The sequence below is a fragment of the Eurosta solidaginis genome, chromosome 4, assembly GCF_040869045.1.
Source record: "Eurosta solidaginis isolate ZX-2024a chromosome 4, ASM4086904v1, whole genome shotgun sequence".
Lineage (NCBI taxonomy): Eukaryota > Metazoa > Arthropoda > Insecta > Diptera > Tephritidae > Eurosta > Eurosta solidaginis.
Window position 1 is genome coordinate 23,647,616 of NC_090322.1, and position 25,645 is coordinate 23,673,260.

The 25,645-nt window shown below is 37.7% G+C and overlaps 2 protein-coding genes across 6 annotated transcripts in view; one reads left to right on the forward strand and one right to left on the reverse strand.

The window, feature by feature from the left end:
- The window catches only part of LOC137249306 (uncharacterized), a 768,906-nt gene that overhangs the window by 718,386 nt on the left and 24,875 nt on the right, over nucleotides 1-25,645 (forward strand). For all 3 annotated transcript variants that reach the window (XM_067780647.1, XM_067780651.1, XM_067780648.1), the window contains exon 8: nucleotides 6,416-6,519. The gene's annotated coding sequence lies outside the window, so the exon portion shown is untranslated. The remainder of the gene's footprint in view (nucleotides 1-6,415; nucleotides 6,520-25,645) is intronic.
- The window catches only part of LOC137249312 (uncharacterized oxidoreductase SAR2567), an 80,394-nt gene that overhangs the window by 26,016 nt on the left and 28,733 nt on the right, over nucleotides 1-25,645 (reverse strand). The window lies entirely within an intron of this gene.

Consider the following 25,645-nt stretch of genomic DNA (forward strand, 5'->3'; position numbering starts at 1 on the left):
AAACAAATTTATGTTACACTTGAGCGTGAAAAATGCCACTTAACAAATGCCAAATCAAAAAAAGTTAAGCCAACTGACAGAACACACACAAAACAACAACAAACTACAATAATTATACTTGAATCCACTTGATGAAGCATGCACGGTCGTTGCAACGAAAAAATCGTCATGCGCAAAAATTTCACTTTCACGCTTGTGCAAATCGGACCGCAACGCTTCATTTGTGTTTACTTTTCGATTGTTTTAATGTGCGCTCGCATATTTTTAAAGCCCCATCACATAAACAGTTTTTCATATAGATGCGTTTAACTCAATCTTATGCATTATGAGTAGATTGCACGTATTTTTATGGACAACGGTAGATTAAGCTACACGGGCGCCATCTGACATGAAAAAATAGCCAACTTGCAAAGCATAAAAAGAAGAATTTGTCATTTTCTTTGGCTACGGATGCTGGCACACTTTGCAAGTGAAATTCTTTTCCCAATCGTCGGTGACTTTTCTAACATTTTTCGCAATTGAAAACTGCAATATAACAATCGAATACGACACAAAATATGTTAGCAAGTATTTTTGCTATATAGGTAGAATGTTTACAACAGTGCTTCGCAAATTTGGTATGTGAATGGGCCAGGCGAAATAAACTTCAATTGCCAAATCTGAAGTTCCTTCATATTTCTAAACGCAACATCTTGGTTGATTGTGGCTATGTTATACGCCAATTACACGGCTTAAGTATCCTTGCGCCAAGGATTTGCGCGGTGTGTGCACTGGTTGCGCCATTTGCGCAGGGAACTGCGCTAAAATCAAAACGATTTTGATATTTACGCATGTCTGCAAATATTGCACATGCTTTTTTCTTCGTGTGTGGTGAATGTTATACAGTTTACCTGTGGGTGGTTTCTGATAATATAACATCAGTAATTGTTGCTTAAAAATGTTAATATCGAAGGCATAACAGGAATTCACATAAATTCAATAATACATAATAATTTTTTATACAATTAGAACAAATGTTTCATTTGTTACGCTAGTTGAAAAATGAATATTGCGCAGCGCTGCAATGAGTTGAGCTGGTCTTGCAACTAAAAAATATATATTATTAATACAATGGAAAATAAACGCTTCTGGTGCGAGTTTTTGGACTTAATCTGTAAATTACCAGCACTGTGGAAAGTAAATAGTGTTTTTTTATAAAATTAGTGCCTTTTTTATACAACTAAAACACATCATTTGGCTGGATTATTACAAAGTTTCGTTTCTATTTTTATCTACCTTTTGCGGCTTATGCGGTGCTTATTAAGTTATGCAGCTACTCAACTTAGTCCGCTGCGTTATTGTTGCTCAATATTGTGCCGGCGATTATATGCACCACACCAAATAAACAAGCGCTAATCGTATTTGCTGGTCAGGTACAACAGCATTTTTGTGATTTTTTTTTTATAACCAAGTTTAAAGTTTTGCATGCGCGCTATATGAGCGGTGGTAATTTTTTTATTTTTAATAATTTTTTTATTATGGTGTTGCTGCTGTTTTTTTGTTTTTTTTTTTGTGTTTTTTGTTATGCATGCCAACGTTAATTTGGCCCCAAAATGTGTTGCCGCCAGCCATTTAGCAATCGCTATTCACTAAATATTAATCCGGTTTTTAAATCAATTTTGCTTTTCTTGCAGCCTTTTTTGGCTGCTTTTTATACTCAGTTGAGCAGAGCTCACAGAGTATATTAAGTTTGATTGGATAACGGTTGGTTGTACATATATAAAGGAATCGAGATAGATATAGACTTCCATATATCAAGAAAATCAGGATTGAAAAGTGTATCCGTCCGTCCGTCCGTTAACACGATAACTTGAGTAAATTTTGAGGTATCTTGATGAAATTTGGTATGTAGGTTCCTGAGCGCTCATCTCAGATCGCTATTTAAAATGAACGATATCGGACTATAACCACGCCCACTTTTTCGATATCGAAAATTTCGAAAAACCGAAAAAGGGCGATAATTCATTACAAAAGACAGCTAAAGCGACAAAACTTGGTAGATGAGTTGAACTTATGACGCAGAATAGGAAATTAGTAAAATTTTGGACAATGGGCGTGGCACCGCCCACTTTTAAAAGAAGGTAATTTAAAAGTTTTGCAAGCTGTAATTTGGCAGTCGTTGAAGATATCATGATGAAATTTGGCAGGAACGTTACTCCTATCACTATATGTACGCCTAATAAAAATTAGCATAATCGGAGAAGGACCACGCCCACTTTTAAAAAAAATTTTTTTAAAGTCAAATTTTAACAAAAAATTTAATATCTTTACAGTATATAAGTAAATTATGTCAACATTCAACTCCAGTAATGATATGGTGCAACAAAATACAAAAATAAAAGAAAATTTCAAAATGGGCGTGGCTCCGCCCTTTTTCTTTTAATTTGTCTAGGATACTTTTAACGCCACAAGTCGAACAAAAATTAACCAATCGTTTTGAAATTTGGTAGGGGCATAGATTTTATGACGATAACTGTTTTCTGTGAAAATGGGCGAAATAGGTTGATCCCACGCCCAGTTTTTATACACAGTCGTCCGTCTGTCCTTCCGCATGGCCGTTAACACGATAACTTGAGCAAAAATCGACATATCTTTAATGAACTTAGTTCACGTGCTTACCTGAACTCACTTTATCTTGGTATGAAAAATGAACGACATCCGACTGTGACCACGCCCACTTTTTCGATATCGAAAATTGCGAAAAATGAAAAAATGCCATAATTCTATACCAAATACGAAAAAAGGGATGAAAAATGGTAAGGTAATTGGATTGATTTATTGACGCGAAATATAACTTTAGAAAAAACTTTATAAAATGGTTGTGACACCTACCATATTAAGTAGAAGAAAATGAAAAAGTTCTGCAGGGCGAAATAAAAAACCCTTAAAATCTTGGCAGCTATTACATATATAAATGAATTAGCGGTACCCAACAGATGATGTTCTGGGTCACCCTGGTCCACATTTTGGTCGATATCTGGAAAACGCCTTCACACCACTCCCTTTTAAAACTCTCATTAATACCTTTAATTTGATACCCATATCGTACAAACTCATTCTAGAGTCACCCCTGGTCCACCTTTATGGCGATATCTCGAAAAGGCATCCACCTATAGAACTAAGACCCACGCCCTTTTAAAATACTTATTAACGCCTTTCATTTGATACCCATATCGTACAAACATATTCTAAAGTCACCCCTGTTCCACCTTTATGGCGATATCTCGAAAAGGCGAACACCTATAGAACGAAGGCCCACTCCCTTTTAAAATGACTCATTAACACCTTTCATTTGATACCCATATCGTACAAACAAAGCCTAAAGTCACCCCTGGTCCACCTTTATTGCGATACCTCGAAAAGGCGTCCACCTATAGAACTAAGGCCCACTCCCTTTTAAAATACTCATTAACTCCTTTCGTTTGATACCCATATTGCACAAACGAATTCTAGAGTCACCCTGGCCCACCTTTATGGCGATATCTCGAAACGGCGTCCACCTATGGAACTAAGGATTACTCCCTTTTAAAATACTCATTAACACCTTTCTTTTGATACCCATATTGTACAAACAAATTCTAGGGTCACCCCTGGTCCACCTTTATGGCGATATCTCGAAAATGCGACCACCTATACAACAACCACCACTCCCTTTTAAAACCCTCATTAATACCTTTAATTTGATACCCATATCGTACAAACATATTCCAGAGTCACCCCTGGTCCACCTTTATGGCGATATTTCGAAACGGCGTCCACCTATAGAACTAAGGCCCACTCCCTTTTAAAATACTCATTAACACATTTCGTTTGATGCCCATATTGTACAAACAAATTCTAGGGTCACCCCTGGTCCACCTTTGTGGCGATATCTCGTAACGGCGTCCACCTATGGAACTAAGGATTACTCCCTTTTAAAATACTCATTAACACCTTTCATTTGATACCCATATAGTACAAACAAATTCTAGAGTCACCCCTGGTCCACCTTTATGGCGATATCTCGAAACGGCGTCCACCTATGGAACTAAGGATTACACCCTTTTAAAATACTCATTAACACCTTTCATTTGATACCCATATCGTACAAACGCGTTCTAGAGTCACCCCTGGTCAACCTTTATGGCGATATCTCGAAAAGGCGACCACCTATACGACAACCACCACTCCCTTTTAAAACCCTCATTAATACCTTTAATTTGATACCCATATCGTACAAACGCATTCTAGAGTCAACCCTGATCCACCTTTATGGCTATATCCCTAAATGGCGTCCACCTATAGAACTATGGCCCACTCCCTCATAAAATACTCTTTAATGCCTTTCATTTGATACACGTTCCAGGGTTTCCCTCTGTTAATTTTCCTACATGGTTATTTTCCCTTATGTTGTCACCATACCTCTCAACTGAGTATGTAATGTTCGGTTACACCCGAACTTAATCTTCCTTACTTGTTTATTATGCGCAATACTTGTGAAACACCACGTATGTAATTATATTTTGTGCACGTTTATTTATTGTGTTTGAGAATATTTGCGAAAATTAGTTAATTCTATAATACACTGAAAGAAATAAGATGTTAAAATCAAGCGAATTACGGGTTAATTCAACCGATATTTCTGTAAATTTTCATCCATCGCAGTTAGCGGTTGAATCAATTTCGCACAAGTTATTGATCCTGAATTGATCGTTTTTTTTTTAAGATTTTGATGTTGCTTGAACTTTTAAAAAACTGTTTACTACAAATTTTAATGCTGCTTTTCTGACCCTTGAATCCAGGACTTTCGGTGTAGGTGTATCACGCTACCAATACACCACTGCAGTCGCTAACTCTGCTCTCTTAACTAATAATTGTAGCTATCATCCTGGAAATACCAATGAAAACTTTTAATATAACTAATTTCCGTCGACATAATAACAACTGTTGCTGTTGATATGGCAGAGATTTCTGTGGCACGATAGTCATGAGAAGAAAGTAGCGTGCGCCCTGAGCGTAAGTTTCTCTTTAAAATTAGCTGTTGAGTTTGCATAATATTGACAGTTGTTCTCTGTTGAAATGACCAATGAAATCAGTTCTTTTAAGAGAAAAATCAGTTAGTTGATTGAGAATCTGTAATTTTTTCAGAATATAAGATTTGTCTTTTTTAAATGTATATACATATGCACTTAAACTTTATATGGACTGCTATGTGTGTACTTTATCTACATTTAAATTATTGCGCAGAAAATTAGTACTACTAAATTTCAATATGCCTTATACTCAGTGGCAACTGAAATGTGTCTCTCTATTTTATCTCTACAATATGCCTCCGTTATTCAAGTACAACCCGCTTTGAGCCGATAAATATTTGCCACTGCCGCGAGTTTTAAATAGTTACCGCTAGATGGGTATTCTAAACATTATCTAAGTGATGATAAGCGGTTTTTTTTTACCCACAAATGTAGATGTATATACATGTAAAAAACACGGCTATTGTCAACTTGAGGCTAGCAGTTTTTCTTCTGTTGAAATAAGTAAACAAATTTGTTACACAATGTTACTAAGCTCTTGATAGCGCCCCTATAAGTATTCCACACACAAAGTCAACACTTAGAGACCAATTGCAAACCGAGCAGCGGGGCATTCATATGGCTGAGTGCATAAAGCAAAATGCCTTTACACAGAAACATGTCCTAGTAACCATTTAAACAATTGTATAAAGCAATATGAGCATATTAAATACGAATTCGTTATCGGTTTTATTAGCAATCGCAATAAATTTTACTGAATAACTGTTCACTCTAGCACAACTAACCTAATTTGTTAATTTTATTTGCTTCATTTCTTTCCGTGTAGTTGTACCCAATAATTTGTTCAGCAAGTGTACTGTACGAATATATGTAAGATGAAATATTGCGCCATCTATTTAGTTTGACAAACAGCTGTTCACAGCTATTTGTGCTTCTACTTTCCGTTTCCTCTTTGTGGTAGCTATTATTAGGCTGACACAATTTACGAAAATTGGTGATTTAATTATGGGAATGTTGGTTTTTGTTTACCAACTTTATGAGCGGAAATATATTATGGAATCGTTCTGCATGTTGTCCAGCTTTGCTTTGCATTCTTCGGATATAACGATAGTCAGTACTGACGCTGCGCGTTGAAATAAATTAGTTTGAACAGGTCAAGCCGCGTTCTGCATGATCTGAAGCAGGACTTGTGGTTAGCCGTTGTAGAGGGTCTACACTATGGCGATATTAACGTTAGGATACATTTTTCAACAACTATGTTATTTACTAAAAAGTTGCTACAAGCATACTTAACTGCTTCGTGGAATAAGCGCCAACAAAATGATAACATCGCTTGCCTAATCGACTTTTTTACTTCTTTTCAGGTTTATGCTACGAAATGGCAAATTCTGAACTCCTTCGTTATCACCTTTTAAAGCTATGTTATTCCTTTGATAAACTATATTCCTACCAAGTGCAATAATTTCAGGTAAGTTTTTTTTCTTTCTTTGTAATATATTTTATTCAGAGGGGACACTTTTGAAGTCGCACGGTCTCTAATCTATCATTGCTTTATGATAATTAGATAATAATTTTTTGAAATGCGAAAACAAGACTAGCCTATATAAACACATCTTAAATATTCACTAAAAGTTGAATGTAGTGCATACCTACTAATCATCATCATATACCTATATTATTTCTAATTGCTGTTTTTATGTGCGGGTCCCTTTTTCGCTCTTATTTGGAATCCAAATCTATAAATAATGTTTTGGTTGTAAAGATGGAGATTGGGGCTATAAGCAAGCTTTGGGCAATTTTGGTCGTAGTGATTTTGTTAAGCTATATTTTATTAAAATAATTTGTTAAAAATAAACGATTGTGAGCACACAAAGAAATCTATTTGTACTATGGCACTATTGTGAATATTTGCACTGCATTACCGGCAGTTGCTAATGTACGCTACATGGCAGCGGAAGCTGTAAGGCTATTATACACTAGATGGCAGTGCACGCTGTAAGGTAAGTTAATAGAACAGCTGATTTCTGTTGATATGTGATAAGAGACTTTTATATTGGTTGCGCAAGATGCGCACGGGTCAGGCTCACCTACTAATTATTGCTGCATTATTATCGCACAGCACTGCAACACTATCTGCTGCATATGCACAACACTGTTATTTGCAATAGCATCCACATCCGGGTGTACGGCAACAAAGTTTAGTTTCTTCAACAAAATGCTGAAATATTTTATATTTTCTCGTGACTGTAAGCAAAAATGTAAATAATCGTGAGCGCTAAATCGATGGGTAACAATGGCCATCATCCAGTGAGTTTTCCAGCTCCGTATCACGCTCAATTCTAACGGCAATGCTCTGGATCATTGGTAGACTTGAGAAGCAGAAGTCATGATATTTTTATACACATGAGTTGTGACAGGCAGATGTCGCGGTTATGGCTAAAGCCAGGCAGCGACATCTATTTTAAAAAAAGTAGGTTTACTGGAGGAAGTGCCGCCAAACTAAGGTCATTGGCATATGATAAAAGACATGGTCATAGTCAAAATAAAATAGGTTTTATATTTAGTTGCTGCTTTTTTGACAGATAGCTCATAGAAATATGTCAAAAATTTGCAACTAAAATTAAAACCTAATGGCGCATAATCATAGTCAAAATAAAATAGAAGCTTTTTGACATAATTTTCTATGAGCTATCTGTCAAAAAGCTGAAACTAAATTTAAAACCTATTTTATTTTTACTATGATTATGCGCCATTTTATTTTGACTATGACTACGTGCCATAAAATTTACAAATTATCTGGCTTACGAACTGAACCAGACTTCTATCTGGATTTATCTGGCTAAAATCGTTGTTGTTGCAGTTACATGCAAAATTTTTTATCTGGCTCAGGATCTTTGCGACCGGATGATGACTAATAAATATGAAGAAAATCAAAGATATACAGCCCATTTCTAAACAAAAGTTTCTTGTGAGTTTTTTCCTTCTCCCATTTCCCGTATTCTAAATAAAAAATGCTTTTGAGTTTTTCACTTCTCCCTTTCCTCTTATTCTGAACAATGTTCGAAAGAGGGAAAACCAACAAATGGAAAAAAGTTGGTATTATGAATGTGATTGAAAGGTAGATTTCTTTGTCATTTTTTAGGAGTTTTTCCACTTGTTAAAGGGAATGTATGAAAATAGTTTAATTAAATTGTTTCTTTTACGAAAAACCATACTTTGTACAAATTTGCGCGAAAATAGACTAATATTCTATGACAATACTCTTCATTTTGCGTCTAAAAGTATATAAATAAGCAACGAAAGAGGTCTTAGCAAATTTTATGCAGACATCCAGAAACTGCGCAAGGCTTATTTAAGAAATTTCGGCATATGACGAAAGAGGAATTCAATTCGGCTTGTCCGCAAGAAAATTTCTTGCTGAATGGAAGCAGGCAACTCCAGCAGATTTGTTTTATCCCGACATTTCTCTTCCCCGATTATTGTTCTCCCTGGGAGAGAAGAATTGGATGCATTTTTCCGCGGGATTAAAAAAATCCGCGAGAGCAAAATTCCGAAGGAGTATATAGAATTGGTCTGATAGCAAGATCAAGTGTGAGAGGAAAGTCACTTCAACGTGAGCACCCTACAATAAAACAACAAAATAAAAATCTGCTCCGCATCAACTATTTTTCCATATTTGTTTGTGTGTGTATGTATGTATGTGCAATATGAATGTGATTTCAGTGAAATTTTCAAGTAAGCCTCTGTCGGCCAGTCGTTATTATTGGCTACATACTTTTTTCAGTTAACTATACAAGTTTTCGTCTAATTCAGAATTGGAATATAAATTTGAACAAACGTTAATAAGTTGCTGGACAAGTGGGTGACATAATACTACGTTCCACCAATTTCGTCTGCCATCGGCTTTATGCAAAATATCTCTTGGCAGAAATATAGTTTTTAATTTTCGCTTTCGGATTACTGATACCAAGGTAAGCCGTGTTCTCTAATACCCTTTCCGACGTGTTTTAGCGGTCGATCAAAACCAGCAAACACGGCGTTTGGGTTTGGTGGAAACGTAGTATTATAAAATAGGGTAGGTTGAAAAAATATTGTCACGGATATTAACATCACTAAGTTATACCATCACTAAGGCGATGCCAAGGCCACGATAAGCAGTATTTACGTCAATAATCAAATCATGTATACACATATATAAGGCAGCCGAAAGATGTCACACACAGATGCATTTACTTATACGCCTATGTATGCGCGAGAGACTGTAAACTACAAACATTCACATCAATAATTCAGTCATTATGTATCTACATCAACGAATAAATAATTGCGTCTACACATATGTACGTATACGAGCAGCGGAGCGGCAATGCACAAACACATGCATATATCTTACCTGAGTTGTCACAAGAGAGAGCAATAATTTGTGCACTTAGTTGTGGCTGGCGATTTTGTAGCCGAAAATAACTAGTAAGTTCTGGAAATCGAAGAGCCTAGAAGTATGCAGCGTAAACTATAAAAGCGGGGCAGGCGAGTAAGAAGTAATTCAGTTTGAGTTGAGCTATCAATCAGTTTGATTAAGCACGCGATCTGGCGGCCAATAGTAGAGTTTCATTTGAGTTATCAATCAGTTTGGTTATTAAGCCAGCGAGTAGCAAAGTATACATATGTAAGTGTTATTGTGAAGTACTTTAATAAAGGCCATTTTTCTATTATTCAATATTGGAGTTATTTATTCAACAGTTTAGTGACTCGAACTTAGCAGAGGATTGCAAATAAGAGGATTTGCAAGAAAATTCGTTACAATTGGTGTCAGAAGAGGAATTGTTGAATAAATTCCGAAGATTGGGAATACAACTTGGACATGGCAAAGTTCAGTGAATTGAAGATCCAGCAACTGAAAAAGGAGTTGGAGAACCGTGGATTAAATACAACTGGCAATAAGATCGAACTTCAAGCACGGCTACGAGAGGTAATGGAGTCGCAAGGAATTGATGTGGACGAGTTTGTCTTTTATCCTGATGGGGACGAAACAACAACAAAAATTGAAGAGAAAAACGAAACATCGCAGACAGTTACGAGCACAGACTTGAACATGATATTGGCTGCAATAACTGCTCAAACATCGACAGTGGCATCTCAGCTGGAATCGCAGGAGACACGTTTAACATCCAAGATGAAAGAACAGAAAACGTATATGTCATCTCAACTAGAAGAACAGAAAACGTATATGTCATCACAGATGGAATCCCAAGAGACACGAATAACATCGAAGATTGAAGCACAAGAAACGCGAATGTCAGAAATGTCGACACAGATTACATCCAAGATGGAAACGCAATTGGAAGAACAGAAGACATATATGGCATCCCAACTGGAATCGCAGGGGACACGCATAAAATCAAAGATGGAAGAACAAGAGGAGCGCTTATCATTGCAGGTGGCACAAATGTCTTCACAGTTAGAAGCACAGGAAGCAAGGGTAACATCAAAGCTGGAAGCGCAGAATGCAAAAATCGCTCAATTTCAGGCAGAAGTCGATGATTTGAAGGGTCGTATGGAGCAGTTACAATTAAATAGTCCAGCAGTTTCAGCGGGTAATCCAAAGGTAAAAACACCATCCTTTGACTGTTCTGTTCCTTTCCAGGTCTTTAAGCTACAGTTTGAGAAGACCGCAGCAGTGAACAACTGGAATGTGGAAGATAAAGTTGCCGCACCCTTCGTAGCATTGAAAGGACCAGCTGCCGAAATCTTACAGACTATTCCAGGGTACGAACGGAACAGTTATGACGCATTGATGGCTGCTGTAGAACGGCGATACGGAAGCGAACACAGGAAACAGATATTTCAAATAGAATTGCAAAACCGCTACCAAAAAGCTAACGAGACTTTGCAGGAGTTTGCTTCTGACATTGAAAGATTGGCTCATCTTGCAAATTCGGATGCACCCGTGGAATACACGGAAAGAGTGAAGATTCAGAGCTTTATAAATGGCATACGGGACGTCGAAACGAAGCGAGCCACATACGCGAACCCAAAGCAAACATTTTCTGAAACGGTATCCCATGCATTGACTCAGGAAACGGCGTCATTATTGAGTAAACCAGCATACAAAGCTCATAGTGTGGAAGTAGAAAGGCCAGAGTGGGTAGACACAATTTTGGAAGCACTAAAGGGATCTCAACAGAAGAATGCCGGAGTTATTAAATGTTTCAAGTGCGGCAACCCAGGTCACATTGCACGTCATTGCGATCTTGGTCCTAATAGTTCCAACAATGTGGGTGGCCATAAACGCAAAGCTGGAGGAGATGAGCAAGAGCGAGTAAGAGGTAGAGAGCTAGATCCAGCTATTGAATGCCCTGTGATATCTGTGTCGCAAATTGGTAGAAAATCGAGCAGTCTTAGCGTCAGAGGGAATGTGGATGGCAAAGAACGAGTACTGACTGTAGAGACGGGCGCATCTCATTCCTTGATCCGATCTGAATTGGTCAACAGGAGAGTAAAACCGTTACCTGGAGCAAAGTTGCGTACGGTCACTGGCGAGTATAACCAAGTTCAGGGAGAAGTGATATGTGAAGTATTGATTGGGAAGGTCATGGTTCTACACAAATTTGTTGTGGCGGAGATTGTTGATGAAGTTATATTGGGAGTGGATTTCTTGGTTGACCATGACATCAAGATCGATATGCAGAGAAGGGTGATGCATTATGAGAACCAAGATGTGCCACTTAACTTTAGTTTGGAAAAACGGTTCAGCAGTAATCGGGTACTGGTGGAGAATACTCGACGAAGGCCACGAAATTTAAAGGTAAAGGTTGATAGATCGAATGGGCCAAATAAATAAAAATCAAAAGTACCTGCGAGAGAAACACTGGCTTTGACAAAACCTAAAAGACGCAGGAAAACGAAGCAACGAATTTCCGAGAACGAATGCGAGGGTAGTTTCAAGCCGGAGCGCACTACTGTTGTGAAGCGTCGGAACGATACTGATTATGCAAAGCAAATCCGTCCAGCGCAAGCTCTGCGAAGTAGTTCTTCATTGGCCGAGCAACAGAGTGCGAGGGAACGATCGAGGATAATGAGTAGTAAGATTAAACACAGGTACGACAAGGAAAATAATTCGGAAGGTTTCCGGGAGGGAAATTTGGTACTGTTATACAATCCTCACCACGGGAAGGTGTTCCATCCAAATTTCGGTGCAGTTGGAAAGGCCCGTACAAGGTTGTGAAGAAGATCAGTGATATCATCTACCGCATACAAAGCATTGAGAAACCACGGAGTAGAAGAGTGGTACATATGGCGATGCTAGCAGCGTTTAGATCGAGAGATTTGTCTGATCGAGACGATCAGACTTAGGTGGAGGGCAGTGTCACGGATATTAACATCACTAAGTTATACCATCACTAAGGCGATGCCAAGGCCACGATAAGCAGTAATTACGTCAATAATCAAATCATGTATGCACATATATAAGGCAGCCGAAAGATGTCACACACAGATGCATTTACTTATACGCCTATGTATGCGCGAGAGACTGTAAACTACAAACATTCACATCAATAATTCAGTCATTATGTATCTACATAAACGAATAAATAATTGCGTCTACACATATGTACGTATACGAGCAGCGGAGCGGCAATGCACAAACACATGCATATATCTTATCTGAGTTGTCACAAGAGAGAGCAATAATTTGTGCACGTAGTTGTGGCTGGCGATTTTGTAGCCGAAAATAACTAGTAAGTTCTGGAAATCGAAGAGCCTAGAAGTATGCAGCGTAAACTATAAAAGCGGGGCAGGCGAGTAAGAAGATAATTCAGTTTGAGTTGAGCTATCAGTTTGATTAAGCACGCTATCTGGCGGCCAATAGTAGAGTTTCATTTGAGTTATCAATCAGTTTGGTTATTAAGCCAGCGAGTAGCAAAGTATACATAAGTGTTATTGTGAAGTACTTTAATAAAGGCCATTTTTCTATTATTCAATATTGGAGTTATTTATTCAACAGTTTAGTGATTCGAACTTAGCAGAGGATTGCAAATAAGAGGATTTGCAAGAAAATTCATTACAATATGTATAAAGCTATAAAGTTAAAAAGTATTTCTCTAACACAAGTGGTTTAACGGCTTTATTGATGCGATTATAAAGTCATCTTTACTCGAGTGTAGGTGTCGAGCATTTATGATTATAAATCAAAAAAAAAAAAAACCCAAAATATTAGATACACAAATAATACAAACAAATAAAATAAAAAATTTTTTGAGTTTAAATTATTTGTGTGCTTGTAAATTAATTTCGTATACAAATGTATGAGTTCATCAGCTGCCAAAAAAGCGATTCACATTTTTAAGCAAATTAGGCAGCAAATAAATTCAGTAAACAATTTTTATAAGCAAGCGATTACCTGAAAATTCAATAAAGATTAAGTGCGATCAAGCATTTTCTGTGCGATTGTCCTGCCATTTGGCACAAGAGGACGAAATCTCTGGAATCTCCCTTCTTTGACGATCTTTGCGATCTGGCTAAGTTGAAACCTAAGAAATTTCTGACGTTAGCTGAATAGGGGAGAGATCCATGTGGTATAACAACGGGACCTTTATGGGCCTAAGTGCACTGGTGCTCGCACCGGTGGCCACTCTAACCTAACCTGACCTAAGTGCGATCAAATGATTGTGATTTAGAATCTGTAGGCTTTGGAAAAGTAAAAATAAAATATTTGAAGAATAGTATGTTTTAACAATAAAACCACACTCAAGGCATATCACTAACACTTCAAATCGTCATACAAACCACAAAAATTGGTTTGACTTATATAACCAAAATCTAACGTGAGAAAACGTTTCCAATCCTTTGTGTACAAGCTTATTGACAATCACTTTGTTGTGGTTTGATATTTGACTAACATACTTTTAAAAACTTAAGTATCGGTCGTGTGAATATATAACGCAAATAAAGGCCGATTGCTAATTTTTTGTATTGAAGACAAGAAGATTAGCTTGCTTCGAAAAGATAAAACATAAATAATAAAAATAAAGATTTATTGAGTTAATGGCAAGTAAATGAATGAGTTTAGTAGTAAAACTGCGTTGAAAATGTTAAACTTAATGATGGAAAGCAAAATAAAAAAAGTACGCTTTCCATAAAACTTCTTAGCCGGATGATAACCATAAAAAGTTTTTAAAATAAAAAACTAATTAATTACTGTAAAAGTTGGCTAAAAAGAGGTTTGGTCAAAAAGCAATTATTTTTCGAAATTTTATAAGAATTCAATTCTGACACAAAAGAGAAAGTTCAAAGCGGGTAGCCGAATTTATAATATTTATATCTTATTGTATGTATGTATGTATATACTTCTGCTGTACGCGTGTTTGTGACTGAACGACATACATAGATACTAGAGAAGTAGGAGAATTAGTTCGGGAGAGATTTTCTTATTGACTTGAACTACTGATCCTGTCTATGTGGAAATATGTAAGCCAAAAAGTTATAGTATTGTACAACTAAATGAATGCGGCCGCCATGGTGAAGGATAACGTGCTCCGCCTACCATACCGAAAGTACTGGGTTAAAGTTCTGTGTAATGCAACATCAAATATTTAAAACAAAAACGTTTTCTCAGGTTTTTGTAAGCATAGTTGGCACTCAGCAGTGGTTTTTAAAACACCCCGTGTGTATTTCTGTCATGAAAAGCTTATCGGTGAAAATTCATCTGCCTTGTCTTCGATATAAGACATTTAAGTCCTGTTCTGGCAATTTGTAGTGAAAATTAAAAGGAGCACGACGCAAATTGGAAGAGAAGCTCTGAAAAGTCTCCTCGAAGGTAAATCGTTTAAACGCACATAGGTATTTTGCTTAACATCACGACTTATAAGCGCAAAACTGAATTTTTTGTTCACGAATAATTTGAAAAATTTTTAAACACAGTCAAAAACAAGTAAGGAAGGTTAAGTTCGGGTGTAACCGAACATTACATACTCAGTTGAGAGCTATGGTGGCAACATAAGGGAAAATAACCATGTAGGAAAATGAACCGAGGGTAACCCTGGAATGTGTTTGTATGACATGTGTATCAAATGAAAGGTATTAAAGAGTATTTTAAGAGGGAGTGGGCCATAGTTCTATAGGTGGACGCCATTTAGGGATATCGCCATAAAGGTGGATCATGGTTGACTCTAGAATTTGTTTGTACGATATGGGTATCAAATGAAAGGTGTTAATGAGTATTTTAAAAGGGAGTGATCCTTATTTCCATAGGTGGACGCCGTTTCGTGATATCGCCATAAAGGGGACCAGGGGTGACTTTAGAATGCGTTTGTACTATATGGGTATCAAATGAAAGGTGTTAATGAGTATTTTAAGAGGGCGTGGGCCTTAGTTCTATATGTGGACGCCTTTTCGAGATATCGCCATAAAGGTGGACCAGGGGCGACTCTAGAATTTGTTTGTACTATATGGGTATCAAATGAAAGGTGTTAATGAGTATTTTAAAAGGGAGTTGGCCTTAGTTCTATATGTGGAAGCCCTTTCGAGATATCGCCATAAAGGTGGACCAGGGGTGACTCTACAATTTGTTTGTACTATATGGGTATCAAATGAAAGGTGTTAATGAGTATTTTAAAAGGGAGTGGGCCTTAGTTCTATATGTGGACGCCTTTTCGAGATATCGCCATAAAGGTGGACCAGGGGTGACTCTAGAATTTGTTTGTACGATATGGGTGTCAAATGAAAGGTGTTAATGAGTATTTTAAGAGGGCGTGGGCCTTAGTTCTATATGTGGACGCCTTTTCGAGATATCGCCATAAAGGTGGACCAGGGGTGACTCTAGAATTTGTTGTACTATATGGGTATCAAATGAAAGGTATTAATGAGTATTTTAAGAGGGCGTGGGCCTTAGTTCTATATGTGGACGCCTTTTCGAGATATCGCCATAAAGGTGGACCCGGGGTGACTCTAGAATTTGTTTGTACTATATGGGTATCAAACGAAAGGTGTTAATGAGTATTTTAAAAGAGAGTGGGCCTTAGTTCTATAGGTGGGCGCCTTTTCGGAATATCGTTATAAAAGTGGACCAGAGTTGACTCTAGAATGCGTTTGTACAATATGGGTATCAAACGAAAGGTGTTAATAAGTGTTTTAAAAGGGAGTGGGCCTTAGTTCTATGGGTGGACGCCTTTTCGGGATATCGCCATAAACGTGGACCAGGGGTGACTCTAGAATGCGTTTGTACAATATGGGTATCAAATGAAAGGTATTAATGAGTATTTTAAAAGGACGTGGGCCTTAGTTCTATAGGTGGACGCCTTTTCGAGATATCGCCATAAAGGTGGACCAGGGGTGACTCTAGAATTCGTTTGTACGATATGGGTTTCAAATGAAAGGTGTTAATGAGTATTTTAAAAGAGTGTGGGCCTTAGTTCTATATGTGGACGCCTTTTCGAGATATCGCCATAAAGGTGGACCAGGGGTGACTCTAGAATTTGTTTGTACGATATGGGTATCAAATGAAAGGTGTTAATGAGTATTTTAAAACGGAGTGGGTCTTAGTTCCATAGGTGGATGCCTTTTCGAGATATCGCCATAAAGGTGGGCCAGGGTTTACTCTAGAATTTTTTTGTACGATATGGGTATCAAATGAAAGGTGTTAATGAGTATTTTAAAAAGGAGTGGGCCTTAGTTCTATATGTGGACGCCTTTTCGAGATATCGCCATAAACGTGGACCAGGGGTGACTCTAGAATGTGTTTTTACGATATGGGTATATGTGAAGGCGTTTTCGAGATATCGACCAAAATGTGGACCAGGGTGATCCAGAACTTCATCTGTCGGGTACCGCTAATTTATTTATATATGTAATACCACGAACAAGATTCCAAGGGCTTTTGATTTCGCCCTGCAAAACTTTTTCATTTTCTTCTACTTAATATGGTAGGTGTCACACCCATTTTACCAAGTTTTTTTCTAAAGTTATATTTTGCGTCAACAGACCAATACAATTACCATGTTTCATCCCTTTTTTCGTGTTTGGTATATAATTATGGCATTTTTTTCATTTTTCGTAATTTTCGATATCGAGAAATTGGGCGTGGTCATAGTCGGATTTCGGCCATTTTTTACACCAATACAAAGTGAGTTCAGATAAGTACGTGAACTGAGTTTAGTAAAGATATATCGATTGTTGCTCAAGTTATCGTGTTAAAGGCCGAGCGGAAGGACAGACGATCGACTGTGTATAAAAACTGGGCTCGGCTTCAACCGATTTCGCCCTTTTTCACAGAAAACAGTTATCGTCCTAGAATCTAAGCCTCTACCAAATTTCACAAGGATTGGTAAATTTTTGTTCGACTTATGGCATTAAAAGTATCCTAGACAAATTAAATAAAAAAGGGCGGGTCCACGCCCATTTTGAAATTTTCTTTTATTTTTGTATTTTGTTGCACCATATCATTACTGAAGTTGAATGTTGGCATAATTTACTTATATACTGTAAAGATATTAACTTTTCTTTTAAAATTTGAATTTAAAAATTTTTTTTTTTAAAGTGGCCGTGGTCGTTCTCCGATTTTGCAAATTTTTATTAAGCATAGCAGACATATAGTAATAAGAGTAACGTTCCTGCCAAATTTCATCATGATATCTTCAACGACTGCCAAAACTTCTAAATTACCTTCTTTTAAAAGTGGGCGGTGCCACGCCCATTGTCCAAAATTTTACCATTTTTCTATTCTGTGTCATAAGTTCAACTAACTTACCAAGTTTCATCGCTTAATCCGTATTTGGTAATGAATTATCGCACTTTTTCGATTTTTCGAAATTTTCGATATCGAAAAAGTGGGCGTGGTTATTGTCCGATATCGTTCATTTTAAATAGCAATCTGAGATGAGTGCCCAGGAACCTACATACCAAATTTCATCAAGATACCTCAAAATTTACTCAAGTTATCGTGTTAACGGACAGCTCAATCGAATTTTTTTTCGATACTGATGATTTTGATATATGGAAGTCTATATCTATCTCGTTTCCTTTATACCTGTACAACCAACCGTTATCCAATCAAAGTTAATATACTCTTTGAGCTCTGCTCAACTGAGTATAACAAGTAAAGGTGTCGGGAGTAATCGAACATTATATACTCAACGTGAGCTTCAATTGTATATTTCATTTCAGATAAATTACTTTTCTACATAACACGTGACACCGCCCGTTTAAAAAAAATGTCTCCCCATTTCCTCTTACAATAAAACTTGATAAGTGAAATATCATTGATTCAAAACTATTTTTTGCTAAGTTATAGCTTATTATTCTAGTCTACGACCCTTTTAAACTTGTTTTATATTGCATTTATTTTGATTTTTACCGCTGTCCAAAAAGGCAAAACGTTCCCCAGAAAAAAATTTCGATTATGCAACAGATAAGGAAGTCTAAGTTCGGGTGAAGCCGAATATTATATACCCGGCTGTACACTTGAAATGCTGTTGTTGTTTGTTTTGTGTGCTTAATAGTATTAGAAGGCTGCGAAATAATACATATACATATGCTTCTATTCTCAACTAATTTTTCTTCGAGTTATGGCTCCCGAAACATCGAAAATTACTTAGTCATAAAAGGGGCGGTGCCACGCCCATTTTTAAAATTTGAAGTTTTTACTTCATTATTTTATGTCGTATATTTGATTGTAACATAATGTAGGCAGGGTGCAGGGTGCCGATGGCCAAAAAGGCAAAACGTTCTCTAGAAAAAAATTTCGATTATACAAAAAGAAAGTCGAAGAAAAAAATTGCAAAGCGTCTGCCCAACAAGATGGGCCGATTTCATGAAGTCGTATCCACTTACATTGAACTTCGGCCAGCAATATTCGAAGCCTTTGAAGAGATAGCAGAAGGGAAAAACGACAAAACTCCAGCACAAGCTTCTCAGTTTGAAGCTGCTATTTCTAACGTGCAATTCTAAACGTTGCTGTTGTTGTTGTAGCGATAAGGACACTCCCCGAAGGACTTGGGGAGTGTTATCGATGTTGATGTTCCTTTGCCGGATGCAGATCCGGTACGTTCTGGTAACAAGCACAATAAAGTAACCAGCCCGACCATCTCGGGAAACGATTTGTTATTACCACATGAAACCTTCTAGGCCATACCGCCCTCCCACCCCCTAGATCAATCAGTGGTTCGGGGTCGCCAGAGCCTCGGCTGTTAATGAAACAGGATTCGCCACGGGTAGGTGAGGTTGACAATTGGATTGGATAAGCTATATTGCGCTGGCAACCCCTTGAGAGAGTTGCGCTACACAAGAAACCACGCATCAGTAAACATCAATCAAATAGATGCAACGTTGATACTGAGAGCATCGAAGATTATTATAGAATCGCATTCTATATTCCATTCCTTGATGCATTCATAACTCATATCAAGAGTCGTTACATGAAACACCAAGTAATTTTCGAAAATGTCGGTGTTTTGTTCCGCAAAAATGAATACAACGCTGAAAAATGCAATAAACTGCATGAATTTTATAAAAGGGTTATGAATTGTTCCAAAACCGAGTTTGCAATGGAAGTCAAAATGTGGAGAAGGCGAGTCGATGGTCACAATTTTAAAAACGTGTTTGATGCACTTGAGGTGGGTACAATTTTGATGATTACCTACAAAATATGTATGCTATATTTCTTATTTAACATGTTTTTTCAGATGGTGAATCTAAATGCTTTCGAACATGTAAATAAGATAGTGCGCGTGTTATCCCTTCTACCAGTTTCGGCAGCAACACCAGAACGCACATTTTCTGCCTCAAAAGGTTAAAATCATACTTGCGGAGTACAATCAGTCAAGAACGTTTGAATGGACTCGCTTCATTGAATATCCATATTGATACACCACTTTCTGTAAACGAAATACTAGAAGAGTTTTTCAAAAAACCTAGGCGATTGTTGGGAAATAGTTATGGAAAAAATTAGTTTATTTATGCTGTATGTGTCTAAATTCAATTTTCATATCATAAAAAAGGTACGAAAAATACCTCACATCTACACCATCTTCTTCAATTTTGTAATTATTAAGCTTGAGATGCCCATTTTACAAGCTGAAGCAAATTTAAAGTACTTTTCGTACCGTTTTTACGACATGAAAATTGGTTAGTAGCCAAAATCGGTCAGTGCTGATATTCTTAATAAAAGTGCATATGTTAATTTATTTAAGTTTTACCGGTAACACCGTCATTTTAACTTTGGTACTTTCTATTAACATCTCCACGAACCCGACCCCCTCCCCCCGTAAATCCGCCACTGTCTACTACCCTTTAAAAAAATCTTTTATATAAAAGTAGGCGGTGGGTGCCACACCCATTTGAACAAATTTTTTTTTAATTTTTATCAAGGGTCTCAATATCAGTCCACATGTCAAATTTCAACATTCTAGGTGTATTATTTTCTAAATCATCAGGTTTTTTGTTTTTTCCAAAATGTTATATATATAAAAAAGTGGGCGTGGTTATCATACTATTTCGCTCATTTTCAATACCAATCTATTATGGGTCCACATAAGCTCGTGTACCAAATTTGGTGAACATATCTCAATATTTACTCAAGTTATCGTGTTAACGGGCGGACGGACATGGCTCAATCAAATTTTTTTTTCGATTTTGATATATGGAAGTCTATATCTATCTCGATTCCTTTATACCTGTACAACCAACTGTTATCCAATCAAAGTTAATATACTCTGTGTGCAAACCACGCTGAGTATAACAAAGCAAAATAATGCTGCATCACCTCTTAATTGCGCCAAGATGTCTTCGCAGCCTCTTTGTGTACACCTGTAGGGCCAGCCAACGCAAAGTAGGTATGCACAAATTCAGTTGATTGGGAATGAATAAGTACGTTCGTCGCTAAACGCACAAATTTACTTGCGCAAAGCGTTTGAATTTTTTTTTACTTAGTGTAGATCACGTTCCATTGGCTAACATTTGCATAAATGGCAGCTGCCGTTTATAATAAAACGAAATGAAAAAATAACTTACGCGCATGATCGCATTGCTAGACACACCATAATATTTGTATTTCTATGAATGTAAACTTTGTATATTTAATTTGATTTTTTACGCTTTAACTTGCCTATTTGCATGCCCAGATCTCGAAATAGTGACTTTGTTTGCCTGAAAAAGAGAAATTTCCTTGGCGAAGCAACTAATGTTTTCCAAATATGTAGTTGATTGCTACGTGCTTCAATTTCAAAAATGTTGTTCAAATTGCATGACAGTAATTTAATTTACATATGGTATGTGCACAGTTTCTTACAAAAAGCATTGATGGGTCATTAAGATATTGAAAGCAACAATCGAATTAGAAATTTGTATTTAAAAATTCGGCAACCCTTGACAATATCTACTGAGCTTAAGCTTTCAGCGGTTGCTGTATGCGGAGCCCTTATATGCATTTCAGTAACAAATTATGTTGCTGTTGTTGTTGTAGCGATTAGGATACTCCCCGAAGTCCTTAGGGAGTGTTATCGATATTGATGATCCTTTGCCGGATGCAGATCCGGTACGCTTCGGTAACAAACATGATTAAGGTACTATATTGACAGCCAAGCAGCAATTAAGGCAATAATATCGCATAGCACGGCATCTAAAATTGTGTTAGAGTGTAAGCAGTATCTGGAAAAAATCGTCACAGGGGGAAGCATACATCTAAAGAGGTCCCAGGGCATATGGGAATAAAGGGGAATGAAAAAGCAGATGAACTAGCTGAAAAGGGCGCATCCCTTGAAGCTTGCTCCGTAGACGTCCCAATTAGATTGAGCGAGATTAAGAGAAGGCGCACATGATCGACCAAGCGGGAAAGGCGTGGGTTCAAGCGCGGGGCTGTTAAGTGTCGAAGATTATGTGTAGGTCTTACAACCTTAAACTAACAAAGTTGATTCTATCATTAAAAAGAGAGAACTGTATACTCATACGGGTATTCTGACTAGACACTGCCTTCTGGCGTCACATGGAGGAGGAAACGATAGAGCACGTTTTGTGTTCGTGCCCTGCGCTTGCCAGGCTAAGACTCCAGCTATTAGGAGTGGTACAACTGTCAGTTCTAGAAGCAGCAAGTGACATAAGTCCTAGCAAGCTTCTAGTATTTGCCAAGAGAACGGAGTTATTTTATAACATAGGGCCTGGTTTTTGATAGGGTTTTTCAGTTTGGTCGTTAAATAAACTTCTGCTAATGCTACGGACTCTTTCAGTCTATGCGAGGTCCTCATGGACTGGCCAGTTCAACCTAGCCTAACTAGCCCCACCATCTCGGGAATGATTTAGTATGACCACTTGAAACCTTCACGGCCATACCGCCCTCCCACCTCTTAGATCCATGACGAAATTCAGGTCAACAGAGCCTCGGCTGTTAAAGGAACAGGATTCGCCAGGGGTATGTGAGGCTGAAAATTCGGTTGGAGAAGGTATATATTGCGCTGGCAATCCCTTGAAAGGCAGCGTACAGTTCACAAATGCGCCTAATTTGTGTATCTGATGTATTAGGACGTAGACTTCAGTATCCTGCAAAGCAATCATAGGACTCAGTGTGTCCTGCATAGACGTTTCTAATTGAATTAGCAGTTTGGTCTGCCTTTTCCTATGAAGTTAAGCCAGTGTTTCCTAGACTGTTTAGCCTTCCTGTTACCTATGGATTATCAGAGCACAAAAAAGGGCCGTGGCCCATAAACTGATGTGCATCCTGTTTAGCAAAGTTTTCTGCCGGTATATTAGCTTAATTTCACTCAAAATCGACAATCGACAAATGATTAGGTCACCCGCAACATCTACTTGCTTTTCTGCCAGCTTCTGCAGTTTGAGTTTTTTGGTATACACCACCAAAACTTAAATTTTTTTATCTTGCTGAGTTCAATTTTATGCACGTGATTGCAGTCGCAATGAAATGTTCTATTCGATCCAAGCCATTTCAAAGCCTTTTTGCGACATATGTTATAACCAGTGGAAAACTTGGTTGTTTTAAGTATGGATTCTTTGAATCTCGATTATTGAAAGCCCTCCGTAAAACTCTAGGAACCATGTGTTGATTGCGATCGAACCATGTTGTTGTTGTTGTTGTATTAACGGTAAACACACTCCCCGAAAGTTTTGGGGAGTCTTATCGATGTTGATGATGAATTTCCGGATATGTTCCAGTAACAAAGCACCATAAAGGTACTAGTCCGACCATCTCGGGAACGTTTAATATGACCACATTAAACCTTCTAAGCAATCCCGCCCCCCACCCGCTAGTTCCATGACGAACTCAGGTTCTCCAGAGCCTCGCCTGCTAAATATAATCGATACTCACCATCTTTTTGTGGATTTCAAAGCAGCCTTTGACAGCGCGAAATAAGTTGCTTGTGTGCTGCTAAGTCTGAATTTAACTTCACTGCAAAGTAAATACAGCTCTGCCAAATGACGTTGAGCAACACCAAATGAGGCTTCAGACAAGGCGACTGCCTTGCGTGAGATTTCTATTACATAATGCTGGAGAAGATAATTCTAGCAGCAAAACTAAACCGTAATGGTACATTCTATTATAAGAGCGTACAAATACTGGCGTATGCTGATGATATTGACCTTATATTGTACCGTGAGTTCTGCCTTCTCTGGATTGGAGTAAATGAGGACAAGACGAAGTACTTGCTCTCATACAAGTAAGAATTGGCACATTTTTGCCTTGGCAGGCACGTCTCCGTTGGGAACCAGCATTAACAGCAAAAGACAATCTCAGCTTAGAAATCAAATCAAACGTAGAATAACTCTTGCTGTGTTTGGACTTAGTCCTCTCGCGATGAATAAAAATCATGCTCTACAAGTCGCTCATCATACCTGTCCTGATGTATGGCTTGGAATAATGAACGGTGTCGAGAGCAGATGAGATGGCTCTTGGAGTATTCGAGAGCAAATATTTATTGTTCTTTCTGTCCGTGATGCCGACGGCGAGTATCGAAGGAGGTATGATGAGAAGCTTTGCACAGATATGGAGATAGTGCGTCTAATAACAACCCAAAGCTTCGCTGCCAAGGTCATGTTATGCGAATGAACAAAATCGCTCCGTCCAAGAAAGTATTTCAGTTGACACAGCAGTTTGGAAGCAAAGGAAGGGGGAGACCTCCACTGAGTTGGGAGTGTCAACTGGATCAAGACTTAACCTCCCAATTAGCGTCAGTTATCGCGAAACAGGGATAGATTCTTGTACCGAAACGGTCAAAATCGTTTGGTTTTAATGATGATGATGAAGTTGTTTTTTCTGTCCACTTTAGTACGCAAAGTCCCGAAATCAATTTGGACAATATCCATTTAGGGAGACCCTAATTTGTGGCTCCTACTCATTCCTTTTTCTCGTCGATTGTGAGCAAGAGAGCGACGAAGGAGATAAGATGCAGACTTGAAACGTACATATGTTTGACGTTAATATCAGGTTAAAAAAAAAATTACGTAAATTGTATGTCAACTATTAGCAGCTAAATGAGAAGAATTTAACACAATAGAACAAACTCAAAATTCTAACATTTAAAAAAAATTATTACGATATCCCACCAATTGTCAAGCATTTTTTGAATACCTTGGCGAATGCCAAAACTACTCATAAAAGTCTTACATTGTTTTATAGCGCGCACAAAGGGACGCTTTCAGCGAGAACAACGGCCCCACATAGCGAATTCAGCAAAAAAAGATCCTAAAATATAAAACAAGCCACATATATTGTTTTTAAATATGTATTTACTTTGCGGTATTTTTTTTTTCGGCCTTGTTTTTGTTGGGTTTGGAGTCGACCTTATTTAAATGTGCCACTTTGATGCAGCCGGCGCGAGCCGCGAACAGATGGTGTGAAGCACATAAATTTGTAGCATATTCAAAATTATAATGTAATAATGCAAAAAAAAATGACACTGGCCGCGCTTGAATGCATTGTTCGCCAGCTTTGTAGATAAATTTGCAATTTAAATTTTATTTCACGTGATTTCGAAACCGAAAATCAGGCATAAAAATGCCAATGACTATGATAATACCGTGACGCCTTACGCATAATCATAACCTCGTAAACTAAATATTAAATGAATTTTGGTCATAAAATGACAAGACTTCCAGCAGATTGTATTCTAATGATTTTTGGGGAGTTTCTGATAATTATGCGTCTTCTTCTAACGATGGAATCGCTGAACTGCCGAATAAATAACTCCAATATTCAGTATTGCAAAATAGGCTTTATTTGGACTACTTCGGGAGTAGTACTTCACAAATGCAATTATATTTCACTACTAGCGTGCTTAAATGAAACTGATTCTGATTCCTCAGCTTACGCTGTTTTTATACTCTCGGTTACCTCGTTCGCCCATTTCTTCTTAGATCTAGACGTTTCACGCACATGCCTTCTAGAACAGTTGTATCTCATGCTTGGTTATTTAGCTATATACATGTATATCTATAATTTATGCTTTTCTTCTAGCCTATGCGTGTGTATGTGTGTGCAACGACTTCTGCTTTTAGCTGCAGGCTACATATAAGTATGCGAAATAATCTCTTCGCTTCAATCTGCTGGTTATATGTATGGAATATTCTTCATTGCCTTGTATATAAGTGTGGCT